The sequence below is a fragment of the Enhydra lutris genome, unplaced genomic scaffold, assembly GCF_002288905.1.
Source record: "Enhydra lutris kenyoni isolate GAN:26980312 unplaced genomic scaffold, ASM228890v2 scaffoldscaffold24, whole genome shotgun sequence".
NCBI classification, from domain to species: Eukaryota; Metazoa; Chordata; class Mammalia; order Carnivora; family Mustelidae; genus Enhydra; species Enhydra lutris.
Window position 1 is genome coordinate 8694737 of NW_019154108.1, and position 23202 is coordinate 8717938.

General features: G+C 39.5%; 1 protein-coding gene across 1 annotated transcript in view; it reads left to right on the forward strand.

The window, feature by feature from the left end:
* Positions 1-23202, forward strand: part of LOC111150884 (serologically defined colon cancer antigen 8) — a 259368-nt gene that overhangs the window by 110299 nt on the left and 125867 nt on the right. The gene's annotated exons all lie outside the window — the stretch shown is intronic.

A 23202-nucleotide genomic window follows, 5' to 3' on the forward strand; every position in this document is an offset into this window, starting at 1 on the left:
ACAGGAGTGATGGCAATTGGAGGCAGGGATGGTCACCACCGTGTCCTGAGCTGTCTGTCAGGGGTGACACACTCAACCTAATCTTCCCCAGGCTCACATCTGGGCTCCTGCCAGAGGCAAAGGGCAACAGCAGAGCATAACCCGTCCCTCCCCGCCCTCACACTGCCATGACCTGGTTCTACCCGAGGCAGAGGGCGGCCAGATCCCCAAGTCTGGGCCAGAAGAGGCAGCTGCAGAGGACAGTGTCTGAGTCTCGGGGCTGCTGGGAGGCGGTGAAGAGATAAGACCACAGCTATGAAGGGGGGGTCCCACTGTCCCATCAGACATCTCTGACAAAGCACAAATGCCAATAGGTAATCAATCATTACAGATTTCAAGATGTCAACCACAGAGCATTAAACAGCAGAGCCCAGCACCCTTCTAAACACGGAGCTCCGGACGACGGCCCCGGCTGCCGCCGTGACGCTGCCAGGCCATGGGTGTGGGCGGGCTGCTGCAGGTCGATACACACCCACTTCCACGTCTGGATGTGCACGAGTGTTTAACACGCCCATATGGCCCACACCCATAAGAGGGGGCTGCCCAACTGTACCTCCGGGGCCGGTCTGACCCACTGCCTGCTTTTACGAATAAAGTTGTGTTAGAACCCAGCCCCTTTCGTTCACGCACATGCTGTCGATGGCTGCTTTCCTCCGCACAGTCGAGCTGTGGCAGTGACCCCGTCCCCGTAGCCCACAGTGACTACAGTATTTACTATCTGAGCTTTTGTAGAAGTTTGCCGCCCCTGCCCCGGGTACAGAAATAGAACTGGATGGCTTGAGGTTCTCACGCCTTACTGGAAGGCAAGGCTCTTTGAGTTTGGAGACTCATCAGTCTCGGGTGGTAACTTAATGGTTTCGGAGTATTTTGCAGGACGGTGCATGGCCTCACCCCTGGTCTCTCAGCTGTAACATTGCCACGTGAGTGTGCGGCAGGTTAGAATGTCATTACCGTAGTAGTGGCCCGTGGCTTAATAATGGCTTAGATGAAAGGGGCTCCTGGGTGGCTCAGTTGGCTAAGTGTCTGCCTTCGGCTCAGGTCATGATCTCAGGGTCCTGGGATCCAGCCCTCTGTCAGGCTCCCTGCTCAGCAGGAAGTCTGCTCTCCACGCCCCTGCCCTGCCGCTCATGCTCCCTCACCCTCTCTGTCTCACTCTCAAATAAATACATAAATAAATATTTAAAAATAAATGATGGTTTAGATGAGAGTGTAAATATAAATATAAAATGTATTTTGCGGTACAGTTTAAGTTGGTAAAAGAATTTTCAAGAGACAGGAAGACTTTTTTTTTTTTTTTTTAAACCCAGCATTGCACGAGTTATTACTTTGGAGTTGTGGCTACAATTGAGCAGGAAGCATTGAGGTTCGGACTTCCTTGAGCAAACCAAATAAGTAGATCTGAAGGTTTTGGCTGGAACAATCAGGGCGGGAAAGAATCAGAGCTCCCGTCTATAGCAGTAGGATTCAGCACTTTGGTACTGAAGTCCCACGTGGACTCTAGCAACACGGGAATTATTTCTGAAGTTCACTGGAATGAATGAGATTGTTGGAAGAAGTGCATCTATTTTGTGAAAGGATGAGAAGAAGCCTTGCAAGTCCTAAAGGGAGGGCCTACTTAAGGCCAGAGAAACAAAAGCAATAAAGAAAACATGAAGAATTGTACCTTTTTACTTAGAGAAGTCTAACACATCGCTGTGCTGTCTTCAAGCACTTGACAGATTCTTTGAAGGAGAAAGTTAAACACCTGCTCTGGATCTTCCGCGTGGGTGGAAGGAATAAGAACAAAGCAATTTAATCACAGCCACTGGATATCCCAGTAGCCTGGAAGAAGAACTTTCTGACAGGGAGACGGAAGGAGTTCGCAGCAACAGGCCATGGAACTTTCTTCCCTGAAATCACTAGTTTCAGACAAAAATGGCAGGATGCCAAAGGCCCAGCTTGCGGACCTGCGAGGTCCACCGTCTCCCACTGGACTGTGGAAGCACCTTCAGAATATCTCAGGCTCCCTGTTCAAGCGGCCAGGAGTGGCATCCGTCTTTTCTACTTGCAGTTTCGCACCTACACATTAAAGCAGAATCCTCCTCGGCTCTGTGCTCTGCTCTGTGTCTGTAATGCCTTGTGCTCTCGTCAGAAGGCTTCGGGAGAATGTACTGAGAGAATGGATGGCTTCTGGAGAGCCAGACTCGAGAGACTTTTCAACTACCACCTGCAGTCGCACTTCTGCCTCTAAAAACTGACTGGGAGAGGGGCCACTTGGGCATGCCGTTAGCACATGTAATCACTCGGTCCTGGTGATGACAGAGTTGCTCGCCACTGTTCTTCACACCCTCTTCCACTGCTGGAAGCTTAGCGCATCCCGCTCCCTGCTACCCGCTCAGGCAGCGGCCCTGCACACGCGCGCGGGCCCGGCCTCCCCAGACCAATGGAGGAGGCGCCGTGGGGGTGGTAGCTGGAAGACCCGGGTCCTGCCCTGAGGGAGTTTATATTCTAGCAGAGGAGACAGGGTACACATTTGAACATGCCTACAAAAGACTTGCAAAGCAGCATATCGACAAGTGCAAATTAATGTAGTGTGAAGTTCATGCTGGCTCTGGCCCATGAGAGTCAGAATCTGCTTCCATGTGTGTGATGCAATAAAGCTTTTTTTTTTTAATAGCATCTTCCCTAAGTACGCCCTAAAGCATTGTTCAGATGAATTTGTGTTCTTATCACAGCCTAACCAAGAATTCTGAGCAAATTCTTCAGCCTGGCGTGCGTCTAATAAATCAGCCTCTTTTGTCCTGGTGCTGCACGATGCTTGAATGGGACAAATGGGATTATGTAAATAAAAATATCTTCGTTTAATAAAAGATTATCGAACCTCTCATTTTTCTCCAACGCCAGGCAAAGTTAATGTCTTCATTCTAAACCACAATTATGTCAGTAAAGTCACAAAATGAGCAGTGAAAAAGTAAGTTCCCTTTTTTTCTTTTTCTTTTTTTTAAAGGAGCAGTTCCAAATCGCCCCAGTGAATAATACCAAGTTGGAGATTGTTGGGGCATTTAGCATTTGGTGACTTAGCTAATGATTTGGGCTGAGGTTTTAGGTAGCAGTATGTATCATCATTCACGAAAACACAGTAGAAATTCAAACACTCAAAGAAGAGTCATTCAGTTCTCCAGGAAACATGGTAATGCTGTTCGCCATAATGATGTATTTTTAAAAAATCAAATGTGTAAGCAGAAACAATGTATCTGAAGATCGCAATTTCGGGCGATTTAGAGAGAAGTGCACAAACAGGACATAAAGCAAAAGCCCATTTAGAAAGCATATGCCTTATGGGGTAAACATTTAGAAAGAAATGTTTGCTTTTGGAGAAGACTATAAAGCTGTAAACTGAACTCAAGGAGTTTTTGCTCTATTTTCAGTTTCACTGAGTGATCTATATTTTGGTCCTTAAAATTTTTTGTGTGTGTGCTTCCTTTGACATTGAATGTTGGACTCGCAGACGTACCTGCCATTCTCACGGAGCACCTTCTCGGGAACCGACTCTGCGACTGTGGTAGCGACCAGGTGGCCCGTGGCTCCCCATGTGTCCACTCGGGGCAGCAAACTAGAAGGCAGTAGACAGAGGACAACTCCATGTGCTTTTTTTTTTTTTTTTTAAACAATCCAGAAATATTAGTATTGATATCCAGCATAAATATTACTAATTACTACAGATGTATACACTTTAAAATAATATTTATTATATGAACATAAGTATATGCACTGAAGCCAATAATTCCATCACCCAATAGAACGAATCGTTTTCATTTTTCTGTTTTACCTTCTACATTTTGTCCATATGCATATATGATATTTGCAATTAGTAAACATAGCCTCGGTATAATTTTGGTTTTTGCTTGTTTCATTTTCATGTGTTGCTGCCTGTTCCTCATAGTGATCACTTTAATAGGGCCATTTACATGTATTTCTTTTTTAAGATTTTATTTATTTATTCGACAGACAGACATCAGAAGAGGCAGAGAGGCAGGCAAAGAGAGGGGGTGGGGGGAGCAGGCTCCTCACCAAGCAGAGAGCCCGATGCGGGGCTTGATCCCAGGACCCTGGGATCATGACCCGAGCCGAAGGCAGAAGCTTTAACCCACTGAGCCACCCAGGCGTCCCCATTTACATGTATTTTAAAGGAGAGAATAAGAAGTCAGGTTTGGAATAGAACAGACACTGTTACAAATTCAGAATTTTTTACCCTAAACTTCACTTGTTGCTTTACTTTTTTAAAAGATTTTATTTATTGATTTTTTTTTTTTAAAGATTTTATTTATTTTTTTGGCAGACAGAGATCACAAGTAGACAGAGAGGCAGGCAGAGAGAGAGAGAGGAAGAAGCAGGCTCCCCGGTAAGCAGAGAGCCCGATGCGGGGCTCGATCCCAGGACCCTGGGATCATGACCCGAGCCGAAGGCAGAGGCTTTAACCCACTGAGCCACCCAGGCGACCCTTATTTATTGATTTGACAGAGAGATCACAAGTAGGCAGAAAGGCAGGCAGAGAGAGAGAGGGGAGGAAGCAGGCTCCCTGCTGAGCAGAGAGCCCGATGTGGAACTCGATCCCAGGACCCTGAGATCATGACCTGAGCCAGACTCAGAGGCTTAACCCACTGAGCCACCCAGGCGCCCCACTTGTTGCTTTAATTCAACAATCATGTATCCCATGCACCATGTTGGCCTAGAATGGGCTTCTGTTTTCTGTTCTTAAAGAAGGGAAGGTATAAGACAGGTATGCAAACAAATACATGTCCCAGAGATCCCAGTAACTGTAATTAGCAAACTACAAGGGTACAAGGATTTAGAAGAGGGGGAGCTGGCATCTTTAGAGGGTGGGTAGGATGTTGCCCAGCAGGGATGAGAGGGAGACATTCTGGTTGGGAGGTCCAATGTGGCAACTTGACCAAAGGACGGGGCAGGGCTGGGGTTGGGATGTGAGAAAGGAGGATGCATTCAAGGAACACATGTGTCTTTTGATCCCATAGCATGCTAGTGTAACTGACCTCAATATCGCCAATGCCATGGCTCCATTATAAAAGATTGCCCATAGAAAACGGGCTGCTTTCTGTAAGGTTCAGAATCCCAGGGTAATCACCTGTTACATAACCTACCGCACACCCTGCAGTCAGGCACCAAAATCATACTGTATCCGCGGAATGTTTGCATAAGTTTTTCATTTCCTCTGTAGTATTTTCTACATGAGGGAATAATTTTAAGATGTTCAAATTTCAGATAGTAACAATAAAATGTCATTTTTTAAATAATGTTAGAATCGAGTAGCATTAGTTTTTAGGAATAAAGAATTCACAGTTACCTTAATGATTTGTAGAAGAATTTCTGCATGACTAATGGTGGAGGGTCAAACTCAGGGTACAAGATCTTGCTTTACCTATAGACTGTGAGTCCAAAGACGTGACTTTGGCTTTTTGATTCGGCTTTTTGGCTATCTTCCTGAGCAAACGTCTCAGAGCCTTACCTTCTTCCCCAGGAAGTGAAAACCCTGGAGAAGTGATAGCTAAGATTTTTCTTTAGCTCAAAATTCCTGTGTTTCCAGAAACATAGGAAATATTTCTCTGCCCCTCTTAATGATGAATTAAGTATTAATAAAATCATTATAAATTGCATGGAGTCTCAAGTGTCATTTCAGATTTTCCAGTTGTTCACCTGATTTGATAAGGATGAAATTTTATTGTCATCAATTTTAGATCATATTCTTTTCATTATGATTAATAATAGAACAATAAAATGACTAGCCTTTTAAATGGCTGAATTTAATTACAAGATAGACTTTACTTTGCAATAAGGATTAAAGCCCTACTCTGAATTAAGAATGAAATTCTACTGGAAGCATTTCAGGCCACAGCAAACTGTTTTAAGGAAGTATTTTAGAGGAATAGCCAGCCTTCCCCAAACCCACGGAATTACATATCCCCAGCCAGAGTTTCCCTGTGAACGTACAATCCACAGGATGACAAGGATGTTCTCCTGTGATTCTAATAGTTAATCCTTCCCCTTAACACTTTGCTCTCGTAAGTGCAGTGATGGAAGGAAATGCTGTGGTTAGAATAAGATCATGTTCAGTTTCTGTGTTTTGATTTTTTTTTAGTCACCAAAATGAAAACTTTTTTTTTTTTTAATTCTCTTAGAGGCTTTACATATCCCTGGAATATTTCCCTGGCCCTCACTGGAGTCTGGTGTGAAAGACTGCCCTAGACAGAGATTCTAGATATAGCTGACTGTTAATGAATTGCAAGGTGTCTAGGTTTTTTCCTATTGTTCTCGTTAACGGGTGGTCAAAGTGATTTAACCCTTTTTGGTGTTGGCATCTTTTTTTAAGTGGATCAGCTGCAGTAACATTTCATTTTTAGGGAAAAGACAAGTAAGCAGCAGTGTCTTTACTTCTGGCCTGCCTTCTGCTCTCCCAATGAGGAATGGAAAATTGTTCTTTGTGTCAAATCTCTCTACTTACAACTGAAGTTCTGATGTTCATTCTGTCTCTGTCTCTCTCTCTCCATGGCAATAACTCATGCAAGCGACAGCATTAGCCTGGCTTTGGAAATCCTAAGTCAAGCTGTGGTTGAAAGTTCCCATTGAAGTGCAAGGGAGTGTGCCTGTCTCCGTAGAATGGCAGCTAAGGAAAACGGGGAGGAAAAAACTTCCATGAACTGGAAAGAATTGTTCCACTTGAAAGATTGTTTCACCATTAAGTACTGCCTTTTCACTTGCAACCCTCCTTCGCTTGCTCAGAATTTCATGCACAGACCTCTGAATTCACTCAGGGCATATGGGCGGCTTAGTCTGTTGGGCATCAGACACTAGGTTTGGGCCCAGGTCATGATCTCATGGGTCGTGGGATTGAGCCCCATGTTGGGCTCTGTGCTCAGTGGGGAGTCTGCTTGGGATTCTCTCTCTCCTTCTCCCCCTCCTTTCCACTTGTGCTCTCCCTCTCTAAAATACATTTTTAAAAATTTTTTAAAAAGAAAGCAATATGAATTCACTCATACCAAGAGGTAATGGTCAGATCCTAATTTGAGTTAGAAACTTTAGGATGTTGTGTTCAAGTTGTGTCTACACTTAAGGTTATTTTAGAATCATAGGACTGGGTCATCATTTCTTTCTTAACCCACTGAAGGTCCACTATGTATACATGGTTGAAGCCATAGAGGTTTTTATAACAAGGATCAGATATGGTTTCATCTGAGGGGGGACTTAAGATGATGGATCAGATACCTACATATGCCTATATTTTAAAATCTATGTATGGATATTTATCTTTGTGTGTATCTTACTAATATGTCGTACAAGAGGTATGACTAGCTGATGACTTTTCTTGAGCGGAGCCTGAGGTCTTCAGACTCTAAATGCTGAATTTAGGAGACCTTAGACTAACTTCATCATCCAGAACAGAAGGGAGGACCCTAGAGTTTTCTCAGCCATAAAAGCAAGAAGAGAAAAGAGGAGTGGAGGGTAAGAGGAGAAAAAACTGGTGGAGAAAAAGAGGAAGATTTTAGAAACCATTCTAAAGACATTTACGCAGAAAACAACTGGGCTTTTGCCTCTATATATTCTGCTTCCCACTAGACTAACTCAGAGAAGGCAAATATGACCACAGATCCATCATTATGTTCCATCAGTATTTTCAGGAGGAATCCATGATAATAAGTTTTTTTTTTTTGAAAACTGTAATTGCTATTATAACCTCCTTCTCCCCACATCCCTGCCCCAAACCATTACTGGTCATTGGGAGTAATTTGATGGAGCTTGGCATTTTTCAGAAGATGCTTTCTAATCACAGAGCAATACAATTCACGGACGTGATTGTTTTCTTTAGTCTCTCTCCTCTCATTGGCCGCATATGCAAAATCAGAGGGAGGGCCTTGGATCATAAGGAGCAATGGTTTGGTGGGCACTGAGAACCAGAAAGTTTGTAATGATTCAGTCTGTCCCCTTCATGTTGTCAATGATTAGACAGCAGGTGAGGAGAGAACGATTACCTCATTTTTAGGCACTCATTTGCTTAATTAATAGTTATTGGTAAACCATTACATGTCACTCACAATTAGGTACTGAGTTTGCAATGAGATATGCTTAAAATGAAATATGTGCGTTGCTCAAACAACTCTTATAGTCTGGCAAGGAGGTGAAAATGTGAAGAGAGGGCTCAGTGTAAGTGGCTTACTGTGGTGGGACAGAGTTCAAAAAAAAGACCCTACTCAACTGCCAATTTTCCACAAGGATAAGAAAATTCAATAGGGGAAAGAATAGTTTTTCAACAAATGGTGCTGGGCAAACTGGATATCCACACAGGAAAGAATGAACTTGGCCTGCTACCTTGCACCATATATAAAAATTCACTCGAAGTGAAGACCTAAATAAGAGCTAAATTTTTAAAACTCTTGGGAGACAACAGAGGCATAAATCCCTTTGAGCTTGGTCTAGATAGTGGTTTCTTAGATCTGACACCAAAAGCACAAGCAATAGAAGAATGAAAAATAGATAAATTGGGTGTCATCAAAATAGGAAACTTTTGTGCTTCGAAGAACACCGTCAAGAAAGTGAAACGAGGGACGCCTGGGTGGCTCAGTTGGTTAGGCGGCTGCCTTCGGCTCGGGTCATGATCCCAGGGTCCTGGGATCGAGTCCCGCGTCCGGCTCCTTGCTCCGCAGGGAGCCTGCTTCTCCCTCTGCCACTCTGTCTGCCTGTGCTCACTCTCTCTCTCTCTCTCTGACAAATAAATAAATAAAAAATCTTAAAAAAAAAAAAAGAAAGTGAAACGATGAGAGATCATGTTTACAAATAATGTAGCTGCTAAGAGATTTGTAACTGGGACTTATAAAGCATGCTTAAATTTTAATAAAAAAAAGAAAGACAACCCAATTTAAAAACAGGCAAAGAATCTTTTTCTTTAAAGATTTTATTTTTTTGAGAGAGAAAGAGTGCATAGGTGGGAGGGAAGGGCAAAGGGAGAGGGAGAACCAGACTCCCCACTGAGCAGAGAACCCATTACGGGGCTCCATCCCAACACCCCAAGATCATGACCTGAGCTGAAGACAGACTCTTAACCAGCTAAACTACCCAGGCACCCCAAGCAAAGAATCTTAATAGATGTTTCTTCAAAGAAGATAGGCAGATAGAAGAAAAAGCATGTGAAAGATAGAAGATAGAAGAAAAAGCATGTGAAAAGTTGCTCATCATAGTTAACTATCAGAGAAATGCAAATCCAAATCAAAATGAGATACTACTTCATACCTACTAAAATGGCTAAAATCAAGAGGATAGATAATAACAAGTGTTGACAAGGATGTGGAGAAATTGGAGCCTCATGAATTGCTAGTAGGATTGTAAAGTAGTGTAACTGCTTTGGAAAAAAGTCTGGCAGTTTCTCCAAAGGTTGAACATACAGTCACACTATAACCCAGTAATTCCACTGGTATGTATGTACCCAAGGGAAATGAAACATATCCCCTAAAACTGTGTTCAGGAATGTTCAAAGCAGCATTCATCATAATAGCCCCAAACTGGCAACAACTTAAATGGACATCAACTAATAAATAGATGAATAAAATGTGATTATATCTCTATCTCTATCTGTATGTTGACAATTAAAACAAAAGATGTCCCAGTACATTCCATAAAATGGTTGAACCATGAAAAGAGTATGCTGAGTGAAAGAAGCCTGTCACAAAAGACAACATATTGTATGATTCCATTTGTGGGAAGTGTCCAAAATAGGCAAATTTATAGAGACCGAAAGATTAGTGGTTGCTTCTGGCTGAGGAGGTTGGGAGCATTTTTGGGGGGGAGGGAGGTACCGCTAATGGGCATGGGGTTTCTTTGTGGGTAATAAAGTGTTCTAAAATTGACCACTGTCATGGTTGCACAACTCTGAATAAACTGAAACACATTCAGCTGTACACTTTAATGAGAGAATTGTATGTGAATTATGTCAATAAAGCCGTTGCTTAAAAAAATACTATCATAAAAGTCATATTTCAGCCTCGTCTAGAGTGGAGCAGAGAGATAGGAAGGGAAGGCCGTTCGGGCAAAAGGGACAGAATTTGCAGAGACCCTCTTCCATATATACCTGGTGGACAAAAGGAAGCTCAAGACATGAGGATGGAAGACTGAGCCCCAGAAAACTGACATCACTTGCCAGATATAGCAGGAAGCCACTTGAAGTCAAACTCTGTCTTACGCATCCTTGTGTCCCCAGCACCCAGCACAGAGAAGGCTTATTACCACGAGTGTTATCTGTCAGTTGAATGAACTAAATGAATGCATGGGTGAGCTGACGAATGAACTTTCAATAATAAGTAATAATACGGCAACTAGAGGACACATCCTCTAACGCCTAGTTCATCTTTGTTGTGCAGGCAAAAAGCTTGAGTCAGAGTCGAGGAGAAAGTACTTCTTTTGGGGCACCTGGGTGGCTCAGTCGGTTAAGTGTCTGACTCTTGATTTCAGCTCAGATCACGATCTCAGGGTGGTGAGATCAAGCACCGCATCAGGCTCTGCACTGGGCATGAAGCCTTCTTAAGTTTCTCTCTCTCCCTCTGCCCCTTCCTCCACATACACTCTCTCTCTCTCTAAAAAAAAGAAAGAAAGGAACAAAGAAAGAAAGAAAGAAAAAAGAAAAAAACTTCTTTTATAATAATACTTCCTTTTTTAGCAGTTAATTAGTCTAAAATGTTCAATCAGACTTTTTGTATTTTACCACTCTAATAAGTGTAAAATGGTATCTCATTGTGGTTTTAATTTGCATTTCCCTAATGATTAATGATATTAAACTTCTTTTTGGGCGCTTACTTGCCATCCATATACTTTCATCAGTTATATCCACTCCCACGCTGTCATTCAAGATACTATCATCGTCACTGGTGTTATTGAAAGGATGTCATAACTGATTTCCCTTCTCCCTCTGTCTCCCCATCTTAGTCCCTTTGCAGCCAGAGGGACCCTGTTAAAACCTGTGTCAAATCTTGCTACTCTTCTGATTACAACTGTCTAGTGGTTCTTTCCCCCACATCACTCTGCTCTAGCCACCCTAGCTTCCTTGATGTTCCATAAACACAGCAGGTACACTCCCACACCAGGGCCTGGGTTCTTGCTCTTCCCATGAGAGCCATGTGCATCACAGCCTTCAAGCCACTGCTCTGATATCTCTGGGGCCTCAGTGTCTTGGAGGCAGTTAGGGTCCCAGTAACTGGAGGGTGGATGGGTAAAGAGGTTGGACCTGAAGTCAGATTCTAACTTTGCTATCTACTTGGGCAAATTACTTCAGATGTCTAAGCCTCAGTTTTCTTATCTGAAAAATGAGAATAGATAAAATTACCACTTTTAAAAAAAATTTTTAAAGGGGCGCCTGGGTGGCTCAGTGGGTTAAGCATCTGCCTTCAGCTCAGGTCAAGATCCCAGGGTCCTGGGATCCAGCCCTGCATGGGGCTCCCTGCTCAGCAGAGAGCCTGCTTCTCCCTCTCTCTCTGCCTGCCTCCCTGCCTACTTGTGATCTCTGTCAAGTAAAAAAATAAAATAAAATAAAATAAAGTAAAGTAAATTATGATTTATTTATTTATTTTAGAGATAGAGCACACATGAGCAGGAGGGGGCCAGAGAGAGGGGGAGCGAGAGAACCTTAAGCAGATTCCCTGCTGAGTATGGAGCCTGACGCGGGGCTCGATCCCATGACCCCAAGATCATAACCTGAGTGACACGAAGAGTTGGTTACTCACCGACTGCGCCCCCCAGGTGCCCATAAAATGATCACTTTACAGGATTTTGTAAAGTGTGAGATAATCTGTGTTAGCCCTCTGGTTCAGCACGTGACATAAAATGTTAATAACTTAATTAATGTCTTGATGGTTGCTCTTCCCATTCCCCACTCTTATCTCTTTCTCCTAACTGTGTTCTATCTTATCTAGTTGCTTTCCAGAGTCATGAGAACTGACTCTGGTATTCTGTGTGTGACCTGGCCGGTCATCTGAGTGTACAGTAATGGAGCCTCAGAGCTAGATTAGTTTGCCTTCTCATTTTGCGTTATGTGTTTATCCAACGTGTCTCACTGTGAACTCTTACTGAGCATCGGTTCAGTTAAAACCCCAAATGGTATAGGTCTACTGCCCCACAATGGACCATAAATAGAGGTATTTGCATTTGTCTCTCTGAAAGTGGGTTATTTTGTTTGGACCTATTGTGTCAGCTGGTCCGAACCTCTTTGGATTCTGTTTTGACATCTCATCATCATCGATTAGTCGTCTCGGGTCTGTGTCACAGGCAGATTTGAACAGCGCATCTTTGAGTCCTTAGTAAAGTCAGTGGTTTAAACAGCTTAGCACATGTAGCAGAACAGAACCCGGTAGACTGAGGCCGGAGAACCCCCGTAGCTAGAAATTTTCATTCCGTCCTCCATGTGTTTGCTTAAACTCGTGGTTTCTTTTCTTGTTTGAGAACCAGACCATTTTCCTTCTTCAAAATACTCTCAGCAACTCAAAGCACATTTGACTTTCGTACCTACTACGTGCAAGTAGTGCATGTGGGCACCACAGAGCCGTATGACAGGTTCCCTTGACGGCAAACCTGACGAAATTAGGCACAGATTGCTAAGAAACCAGAGCACCTTGTGAATGGGGATCAGATTCAAACCTGTGCTGGGAAACTCCCAGTGGAAGGGGGATGGGCCTGCCTGGAATTCCCATTGCTTCATCTAAACAATCTGGATAGACTAAGTCGGAAATTTGAGGAATTTGACTCTGTAAAACCATTTTTTCAGATTTCTTCTGTTCAGTCTATTGACCTACTGTCCTTTTAAAAGCATGTTTGTATATATATATGTCAAATCCTTATGCTACACGGTGACCCTGAAACAACGTGGGTTTGAACTCCTAGGGGTCACTTATAAATGGATTTTTTCCGATAAATATGGAACAGCCCCATAAATGTATTTTATCTTCCTTATGTTTTTCTTAATAACATTTTTTCCTCTAGCTTACTTTATTGTAAGAACGGTATATAATACATAGAACCTACAAAATATGTGTTAATCAACTGCTTATATTGTTGGTAAGACCTCTGGTCAGTAGTAGGCTTTTAATAGTGAAGTTTTGGGGGAATCAGAAGTTTTATGTGGATTTTCAACTTTGTCAGGGGCCAGCACCCCTAACTCCCATGTTGTTCAAGGTCAACAGTAATAACATATCATATGTCAGTTTTATCTCAGTGAAAAAGGAACCGTCCTAATCATTACCCTGTAGTAATGTCTTCTATGATGACTTCATTTTTCAATAAAAATGAAGGCAAAAATTATGTTACTTTTCTAATTGTCACAGCATCTAAATTCAGTGCTTTGTATGCAGTTGTCTTCTAAGCTAGGAAAAGCTGTCTATATACATAGAGCTGTGGTGATTGACTAGATGGTCAACAAAATGAATGGACGAATGTACTCCTTTGTATGTGGATGCTGTTACTGAAAAGAATCATACTCAAAATATTTATTAATTAAAGCTTCTACTTTGCGCTGGAAGCTTCTTGCCAAATTAGTTAGAAAATATAGGTTATTTTTGAGTTAAAGTGAAGTACAATCAATTCTTAAGTTCCCCAAATAGAATTTTACAGAAATATTTCTATAACTCACAGCTAAAGTGAATTTTCTAAAAACTCCCCATAAGGTGAGATCACGTACGCCATGTCTCAGTACAGAAGGATTTTTTTTTCAATCAGTTATGTCTCTAAAAATAAACCCAGTTTTGTTGTTAAAATTTGCTGTTTCCTCTTCACATAAGAGCGTCTCATTAATTTCGGTGAAAACCGTCCAACAAGATAAGGTTAAATTGTCCAATTTTTCCAGTGGAGGAGAATCCATTTTGTGTCCCGAGCAGAGTAGCAGCTAAGAGGTGAGTCGAAGACAGACATGCTGTTTCAGTGGTCAGAGTATTTTGGTTTGGATGCTCTCAGTGTGTTTTCAGGAAAACTCTACCTGTCTTACTCTCTGTAGAGTCTTATAGCCAGAGCTCTGATGTGGCTGTCCTCTGTCATCAAGTAGACCAAGGAGTAACAGAAAGTGGGGAGGTGGTAACGGGCTGACCTCTTGCAGGTCCAGTATATTTGTATGGGGCGGAGGAGGGGCTGCATTCCCTCATCTGTGCCATTACATGGTCTAGACTCCTTAGGTAGGGGTTTTATTTCCTCAGTCATCTCAAACTGATGTGAAAAATTAAAAAATTGATTTCCTATGAAACAAAATCATTCCGTTTCAAGTGAAAGGCTGGGAGATCTTGAATAGGTCTAAATGTTTGAGCTTTTCTTGGTTCAAGAGAAAAGAAGTACGTTCTTTTGCCCCAGCACCTATACAAAACAGTAATAATGATAAAAATAAAATCCAATTACATATATTTTTAAATTAAGCAGTGACATATATGGTCTTATGAAATTAGTTTTACAAAGGGGGATCTGAGTCTTAATTTTGTTCTGTCAGAGATTGACAGAATTTCACTAATAGGAGAATACACAAAGCACAGAGAAAAACTTCTTGTTGAATAACAGTTGTCAGAAAAGAAACAGATGATGTGTTTTCTTTATTGCATTAAAAAAATTAATTATTGCCAATTGAAGCTTGTTGATGCTTGTTAACTGAGTTAGCATTGTGGTTTGGCATGAGTCCACATTTGAATGGAAATGGGGTTCGGTGAAGAGTCCGAAGCCTGGGTTCTAGTCCCGCTGAGTGAACTTAACTGGTTTGTTTGATTTGATCCCAGTGGACCCCAGTGTTCCCATTCGTAAAGGGACAGGATAGATAAAGATGACAACCGGCCATCTCTATCTCTCACTGTATCTTTTTTTTTTTAAGGCCTATATTTTTATTAAACTCTTGATGTGAACCAGGAAGTTAACACCCAAATGTTTTAGGGTCCTTTGGTAGGAGCACATTTTAGAAGAAATATGATCAGTGCATTATTTAAGGAAGGAGAATTTATTTGATAAATTAAGGAATGCACATCAAGGTCCTGAAAGTTGGGTGGAAAATAACCTTAAAGCTTTCTTGTGTTTTCCCTTTAGGAGTCAGAATATTTAAATGATGCTTTTCTGACAACTCCTAAAAAAGTAACATCGAGTATAAGAGTTTAAATTTGTGCTTGTTGGACAGTAATAAAAATGTGTGCCTTATCTAAGAGACACAGTCGTTTTGCCACAGTTGCCTGCTTTTCTACTAAGAATCAATGGGCTGGTTTATTTTTACACAATTTTTAATAGCTGACATAATAAGTGAAAAACCATGCCAACTATTGGAATAGCAGCAAATTTATTAACTTGTTTTCTTTGGAAATTATAATTTGGTAGTTTTACGTCTACTCAAAAAAAATTTTGGCTTTGAAAAGCATACTTAAATATTGGTATTCCTATAATTATGGTTGGAAAAATTACATTTGAAGCATAGATAGAAAACATAGAAAATTGTTGGAATTCTGTATTTCTTTACGCCATTAGAAGCCAATAGAATAGAAGCCTTTATGCTGCAATTCATGTAAGGTAATAGTGTCAGTCATGAAAAAATTTCAAAGATTATTTAATTTAGGATGATAAATTATATCCTTGATGTTCTTTTAAGTATTTTTAATCTCATAATGGGAACCTGAGGGCATAGTCAATACATTAGTAATAAAAAAATGTTTTCTAAACCATAAATACATAATAAACTTCACACATTTAAATTTAGTTAGAATTTTTCCTATAGCAAAATCAGTTAAAACTTTTAGAATAGCAATACTTTTAGTTCATTTCAGTTTGTTTATCTGTATGGAAAGTGAAATCATCTTTATCTTACTTGAAAATGTTTTTCATTCTCATTTATTAAAATTGTTTTAGTGTGGTTTTATATTTCAGTCTTATTTTTTATTTGTGTTTAGTTCCATTGCTAGCCATGAGAAATGCTACAGTAGCAACAACATTGTAATTAGTAGTGGGCAATATGACTAAAGTTATTTTAATATTATATTTCAGTGTATTTTCAATTGAATTATTTTATCAGAAAATATAAATAGCTACAATATTCAGAGAGACACAAAAGAAGGGATCTCAAAATATAAAAACATAATGTAAAAATTATGGTTAGATTTCATTTAACATGAATCCTGGAGCCTTAATATTAATACTTATAAGATTTTCTATTATAAATTTTTACAAGAACTAAACAAGAGTATTGCAGTAATTTTTGTTATTTACTATAGGCCAGAAGCTTGTAAATTTGAGGCGGTAATGATATGAAAAACAAGATATATCATTGGGTTTGCTCTTTTTTATCAAAATGATAGGAAATTAGTTTATATTTTAATAGGTATAAAGGACAAGAAAGTGAGATGAATAGTGGACAGATTGAAGATGTATAGGTGTATGTAATTATCTGGCCATCTGGATTTATATACATACATATATAAAATATGTAATATACCTTACTGTACAATGCCTGGCACATAGTAGGCACTCAGTAGCGCTTATTGTGTTGAATTGAGGGATTGGAAGGAATTATTTACAAGAATTAACTAACAGTTTGTTTTCCTAAATTGGGAATATTTTATTTTTGCTTTGGGTGATTTTCTCAGTTGGTGATAAAATAGTTTTCAAACGGTGATAAAGTCAACAATCGTAATGAACATTTGAGTTTAAGATAGACATTTACAGATGCTTTCTTGAGTAATTCTTTTATCTTCCAGCATTTGTACTTGTTGGATAGTTCCTCTTTCATAAGAGAGAAAAACATATGAAATAATTTTTGACCTTAGAAAGGACCTATTTTTTTTTTTTTATGCAAGGATATCCCCTCAGAAAAAGATTTTCCTGTTTTTATTACAGCTCATTTTCAGAGAAACAACTCCAGGTTTATTTTTTATTTTGGATGTATTAACTGTAGCAGGGAAAATACTTTTTAAGGTACCTTAAAGAGGGACGCCTGGGTGGTCTGTGGGTTAAGCGTCTGCCTTCTGCTCAGGTCATGATCCCAGGATATCCTGGGATCTAGCCCCACATCGAAGCATCAGGCTCCTTGCTCAGCCGGGAGCCTGCTTCTCCCTCTGCCTGCTGCTCCCCCTGCTCTGCTCTCCCATGCTGTCTCTCTCTCTCTGACAAGTAAATAGATAAAGTCTCTTAAAAAAAAATAAAGTGCTTTAAAGAGAATTGGCTTATAGTTCCTCTAACATTTTTTAATATGAATCATATAGAGAGTTACTATGAAAAAGAATTGCATTAATTTGTTAGGGAGTACAGGCCAAAGATTCCTTTGTGTTGGTGACTCGCACCACAGAAACTGGGGTTGTCTTCACCTGCCATTCTCTCCTGCCTTTTGGCCAAAGGCCCATGACCCTATTTCAGGGAAGAATGGAAGGAACCGCAGTTTCTTCTTGGCCATTTTTTTTACTAATTTCCCTGTCATTTTATTAAATTAACATTTCAGGTAATTTGAATATATCACATATATTTAAAACATGCATACACATATAATAGATTATAGTGTATAAAACATGCATATTTTAAATATATGTATATATTTAAATATTTGTAATATATGTAAATAATGTATATATGTAACATATGCATGTTCTTCCCACTTTATTGAGATTCAATTAACATTTAACATTATATTAGTTTTAGGTGTACAATACGATGATTTGATACATGTATATATTGTGAAATGATGACCATAGTAAGTTTAGTTAATATCTATCCCTTTACATAGTTATATGCTTTTTTTCTTGTAATGAGCACTCGTAAGATCTAGTCTCTTAGTAACCCTCAAATATATAATACAGTAATGTTATCTTTAGTCATGGTAGTATATACTGCATCCCCAGATATCTTATAACTGGAAGCTTGTACCTTTTCACCCCCTTCAACAATTCAGCCCACCCCCCCCACCTCTGGGAACCACCCATTTGTTCTCTGGACCTATGAGTTCAGTTTTTCTTTTTTGGATTCCACATATAAAGTGACATCATAAGGTATTTGTCTCTCTGTCTGATTTGTTTTACTTAGCACAATGCCCTCAAAGTCTACCCATTTTGTCACAAATGTCAAATTTCCATCTTTTTTTAATCGTTAAGTATCTAAAATCACTTTTTCTTGATCCATTCATTCATCCACGGACATTTGGATTGCGTCCTTGTCTTAACTACTGTGACTAAAGCTGCGATGAACCTGGGGGTGCAGACATCTTTTTGAGATAGTGATTTTGTTTCCTTCAGATAAATACCAAGAAGTGGAACTGCTGGATCGTCCGCTTGTTCTACTTTTAATTTTTTGAGGACTTTCCATACTGTTTTCCATAGTGGTTGCACCAATTTACATTCTTATGAAGTTAATTTTATATATTCACATTTTAAATGTAAAATGGTTTCTCCTTTTATTAAGTTGGGAAGTTAAGGACATTGCTGACATAAATTCTCTTCTAGAAGATAAGAAGCCAAATGTTACCTTTTTAAAGGCTTTCTTTTTTTAAAAAAAAGTTATAACATGGAATGGTTACGAGATACTAAAGGATTTCCTTTCTATGTACAGAGGAATGTAGACCTGCACTGGTCTGTTTGGTGAGAGTCTTTCCACAAACAGCATTACAAGACCTGTCATATTTAAATGTCCCAATATTTCATTTTATGGTGTGTGTAGTGAAATAGATGGCATAGGATTAGCATCTTTGTAAACCATGGGACTGCCAAAGAACTGGAGTGTTTTGAATTTATTAAAATAACTCCATTAACATAGTTCTCATCACACAGCTATGAACAAAAGAGAAGTATTCTCTTGGATGATAGTTCAATGAGGTGGATTTGTAAGAGATCAAGCAACCATTCCTAGGCAGTTTTTACTTATAGATATGTTTAAACCTAGTGATTCACTCAACTCACCATTGAGGGGAGAGGGGTAGCCACAGGGGTCAGTGTTAGGAAGCTGTTTCAAGTCTATGACATTATAGCAGATCCTTGATTATGTAGGGACAAATCCCAAAGTCTTCACCAATGATAGCAAAAGCAATTAATTCCTCCAATTAAAAATAGTAAAATGTAAATGACCCCTCAACTTCCAGAATGTTTATAAATATAGATCTAAAATTATTTGTGAAGCTATTTTAATAAATTCTACTACTAAAATAAACTCAGTATATTTCATTATAGTGAAGTGATATTTCAGGAGAGGGTTACGTCTAAATTCAGTTTGAAAGGGGAATATTCTATGTGGTCAAAATGACTTCTGAAAATGTCGTAAGTTGCTCATAATTTTCATAGTCCACATGGATTTGTATGCATTAATTTTGTATGTGTTTAGAGCATTATGTCCCTACCACGTTGGAGACATTCGTGCCCTTTCTCAGAAATAATTCATATTATTTTACTTCCATTGTTGGAATGGATTGCCTTTTATTCAGACAGGGACCAGACAGGCTTGTATTTGGGGGCCCATGTGTATGAAAAATACATCTCTTTCTTAGATAAAATTGCACTAAATGTAGTGGGATGCTCATACTGTAAGAGGTACCCGTGTGCTGTGACTGACCAAAGGCTCTGTATGTTCATGTCTTAATCTTCGTATTCATTCTAAGACGTCACTCACTGAGTGAAATGGTGGACAGAGATATACACTTCTTCCATTTCTCTCTTGCTGTTATGCATTGCAACTCTACTATGTATTCCTATTGCAGTTAACGTTAACTTTGAGTCATCTGAGTCTGTGATCATGATGAATGAAGACAAGGATGAAATATGCCCCCCAGCAGGGTGATGTGGATTGTATACACTGAGGGCCCTTGGCATCAAACTATAGACTAGAAGACACAGGGCACCTTCGAAGTAGAAAATGAAGGATTCAGCCCTCCACGGGAGGCAGGTGTGTCTCAGAAGTGGTAGGTTCTTTTTTAACATCACGATTGATGGCTGTCATTTTTTAGTACAGCCCTTGATACATTTTCTGGTATTGAACCAAATGCAAAAGTTATTATTCTCAGATAATTTTCTCAAATCACATCACTGATACATCTCCCAGTAACTGGTATGGTCAACAGTGAGCAGATTTATATATTTGACTACTTCATTAATTTAAGAATCCAACATAGATTTTAACATTGTGTTCTTTCCATCCTTTTTACTCATAGTGTGGCGGCTTCTTTATCCATTGGAATCTGTGATCTGCAGCTAGCTCACCCAGCATTCTTACCCATGTTCTTGCACCTTAACAACTCTTTTGCAGTGGAACATTAGAAAAAAATGATCACCTTTTTTTTTTTTTTTTACGGCTTTCCAACAATCGCATCTTATTTCAGATTTCGCCTCACCCAGGGTCATCTTAATGCCCCTTTATCTAACATCAGCAGATGTGAAAGGTCAAGATCTCTCTCCATGGTGTTTATAATGTGAATGTGTAAGCATATGGATATTTGAACAATGTTAATATTTTACCCTTTTATTTGTTTTAAAGATTTTATTTATTTATTTTTAGAGAGCAAGCAATCAAGCAAGGGGAGTGGCAGAGACAGAGGAAGAGAAAGAGTCTCAAGCAGATTGAGTCTCAAGCTCCACTCACGCGGAGCACTGAGCCCAACACAAGGCTTGATCTCACAACACTGAGATCACAACCAGAGCTGAAATCAAGAATTGGGGGTTAAATAACTGAGCCACCCATGCACCCGAATAATTTACCCCTTAGGAGCACCGAAAGAGCATGACAAAATTTGGGGCAAAACAAAGCACCTCACTATTTCAAAGAAAAAATTTAGACTTATGAATGGCTTAATATTTTTTTTTGTCTGTGATAAGTAGAAATTTGCAATTATGAGATTACAAAGCAACCCCTTCCTCTACTTCTAGCCAGCAGAAAGCATTTCCTAAGGCAGCCCAAAAGAGTAGCGCTGTCACCCGGGCTCTTTTTGGTAAATTGACTCCACAGCTGAAATGATTCTTGTTTTTGTTTCTGTATCTCTTGGCCTTACAGAAGAGTGGTCTAATCTTGGCTTCACTAAGAAGTCTGCTGTATTGTCACTGTGTAACAGAATCTGTTTTATTTTAGATGTCTTAAATTTTTCTTTTCTTTGGATACATACTTTCAGAAAGGCACTTCTGTCCTGCCGTAGTCCCTTCTCATCTGGTTTGAACACTTGTTTTGGCTGAGAGTTACTTTCCCTCTGAGGAAATGCCTCTGAATCTAAGTGATCAGTTGATGCCACCTCCCTTAACGTTCAGGAAAGGAAAAAAAGAAAAAAAAAAACTTTTGTTAAAATTCTTTTTAAAAAATTTGCTTAGAATAAGGATCGATTTAGTAGTCACATTAGAAACAATTAGAAAACTGGAAAGTTTTGGGGCGCCTGGGTGGCTCGGTAGGTTAAGCGTCTATGTTCAGCTCAAGTCACGATCCCAGGGTCCTGGGATTGAGACCTGCATTGGGCTCACTTCTCAGTGGGCAGTCTGCTTCTCTCTCTGCCTGCCTCTCCCCCTGCTTCTGCTCTCTTTCTGAATAAATAAATAAAATCTTAAAAAAAAAAAATTCAGATCCTTTAAAGGACTAAGCCACCCAAATGCCCCTTTTATTCACACAGGCTGGTTTTCTAAGAGTGCAGTTTGGAGAGTGAGTCTTAGAAATGCATGTTGCTGTATTCCACAGCAGTGCTGCCCAATAGAATTTTCTGTGATGATGAAAATATTTTATGCCTGCACTGTCCAGTATGGCAGAAGCAATCCATATTGAGCACTTATCATGTGATTAATGCAAATAAGGAACTAAACTTTTTATTTTAATTAACTTAAATTTAAATAGCCACAGGTAGCTAGTGTATCTCCAGACAAAACCTTATTAGTGATTTGGTAGAAGCATCCTTAATATCTGTAAGTTAATAGAAGTGTCAGTGGGCACGTTCTAAATTTCCAGAGAGTTCATTCTTTCTACCCATATAGAATTTGACAGAAACTATCATCTCTCTCCCAAGGTATACATTATTGTGTTTCATTTGTCAGTATCTGATACTACTCTATTTTCTAAATATATTGTATGAATTCTTCCATTGGTTTCTGAGTGATAAATTCACACTGTCAAGTTTTGTCAGCTTCAAAACCACAAGTTCTTCTTTCTTACTTTGCAAGAATTTTGGGTTCCTGTCTGCTTACTGTTCTCTTTTGTTTTGTTTTTTTCTCTTTTTTCCCCATTCTCTGCCTCATATATACAACTAGGTTATCCTATATTAAGAATTATTAAATTATTTTTAAGTCACATAATATTTAGTAGCGGGGATAAATCACAACCATTGGAATAAAATCACTCATGTGTGCTACTTTGTTTTTCCAGGTAGTTATCCTCTAGGATTATGATGACATAATTTTTGGGTTTTATGTTCATTTCTTTGGATATTTTTTCTTAAGAAATCAAGAGAAATGTGTGAGCTTCTCTTAATGAAACTTTTTTTTTAAGATTTTATTTATTTGATAGAAATCACAAGTAGGCAGAGAGGCAGACAGAGAGAGAGGAAGGGAAGCAGGCTCCCCACTGAGCAGAGAGCCCGATGTGGGGCTCGATCCCAAGACTCTAGGATCATGACCTGAGCCAAAGGCAGAGGCTTTAACCCACTGAACAACCCAGGCGCCCCTTAATGAAACTCTTTATTTGATTCTACTTAATTTATGTAAAAAGTGTTTCTTATTTATCAGAAATACACAATGCTTTTCAAATTGCAAGACAGTGAAAATAATATTATAGGTTGCAATCAGAAGTTTTTTTTAAAGAAGTGTATAGAACAAGAAGCAATAGGACATATCTGAGCACTTCACACAAAGTAAGGATTAATAATATTTTATGAAATCCTAGTTACATTCAAATGTGTGTGCACAAGAACATGCATGTTTCTGAATTGTGATGTAAAATGGATTTCTCACCATGGTTTTGTTTGAAAAGAAAAGAAAACAAAAATATTGAAAGCCAATGTTTAACTTATGGTATGGTGTGGAGGCAGTAATATCGGAAGATCTGGGTCAAGGCATGGATTTACTTCTTTGGACAATCATTCAATGTCTTTGACCCTCAATTTCTTTTTTGTACAAACGAACACCTGCCCTATGTGCTTCATGCAGTTGTTTTAAAGATCAAATAAAAGTCTAAGGAAATAGACAATTGTCACATACC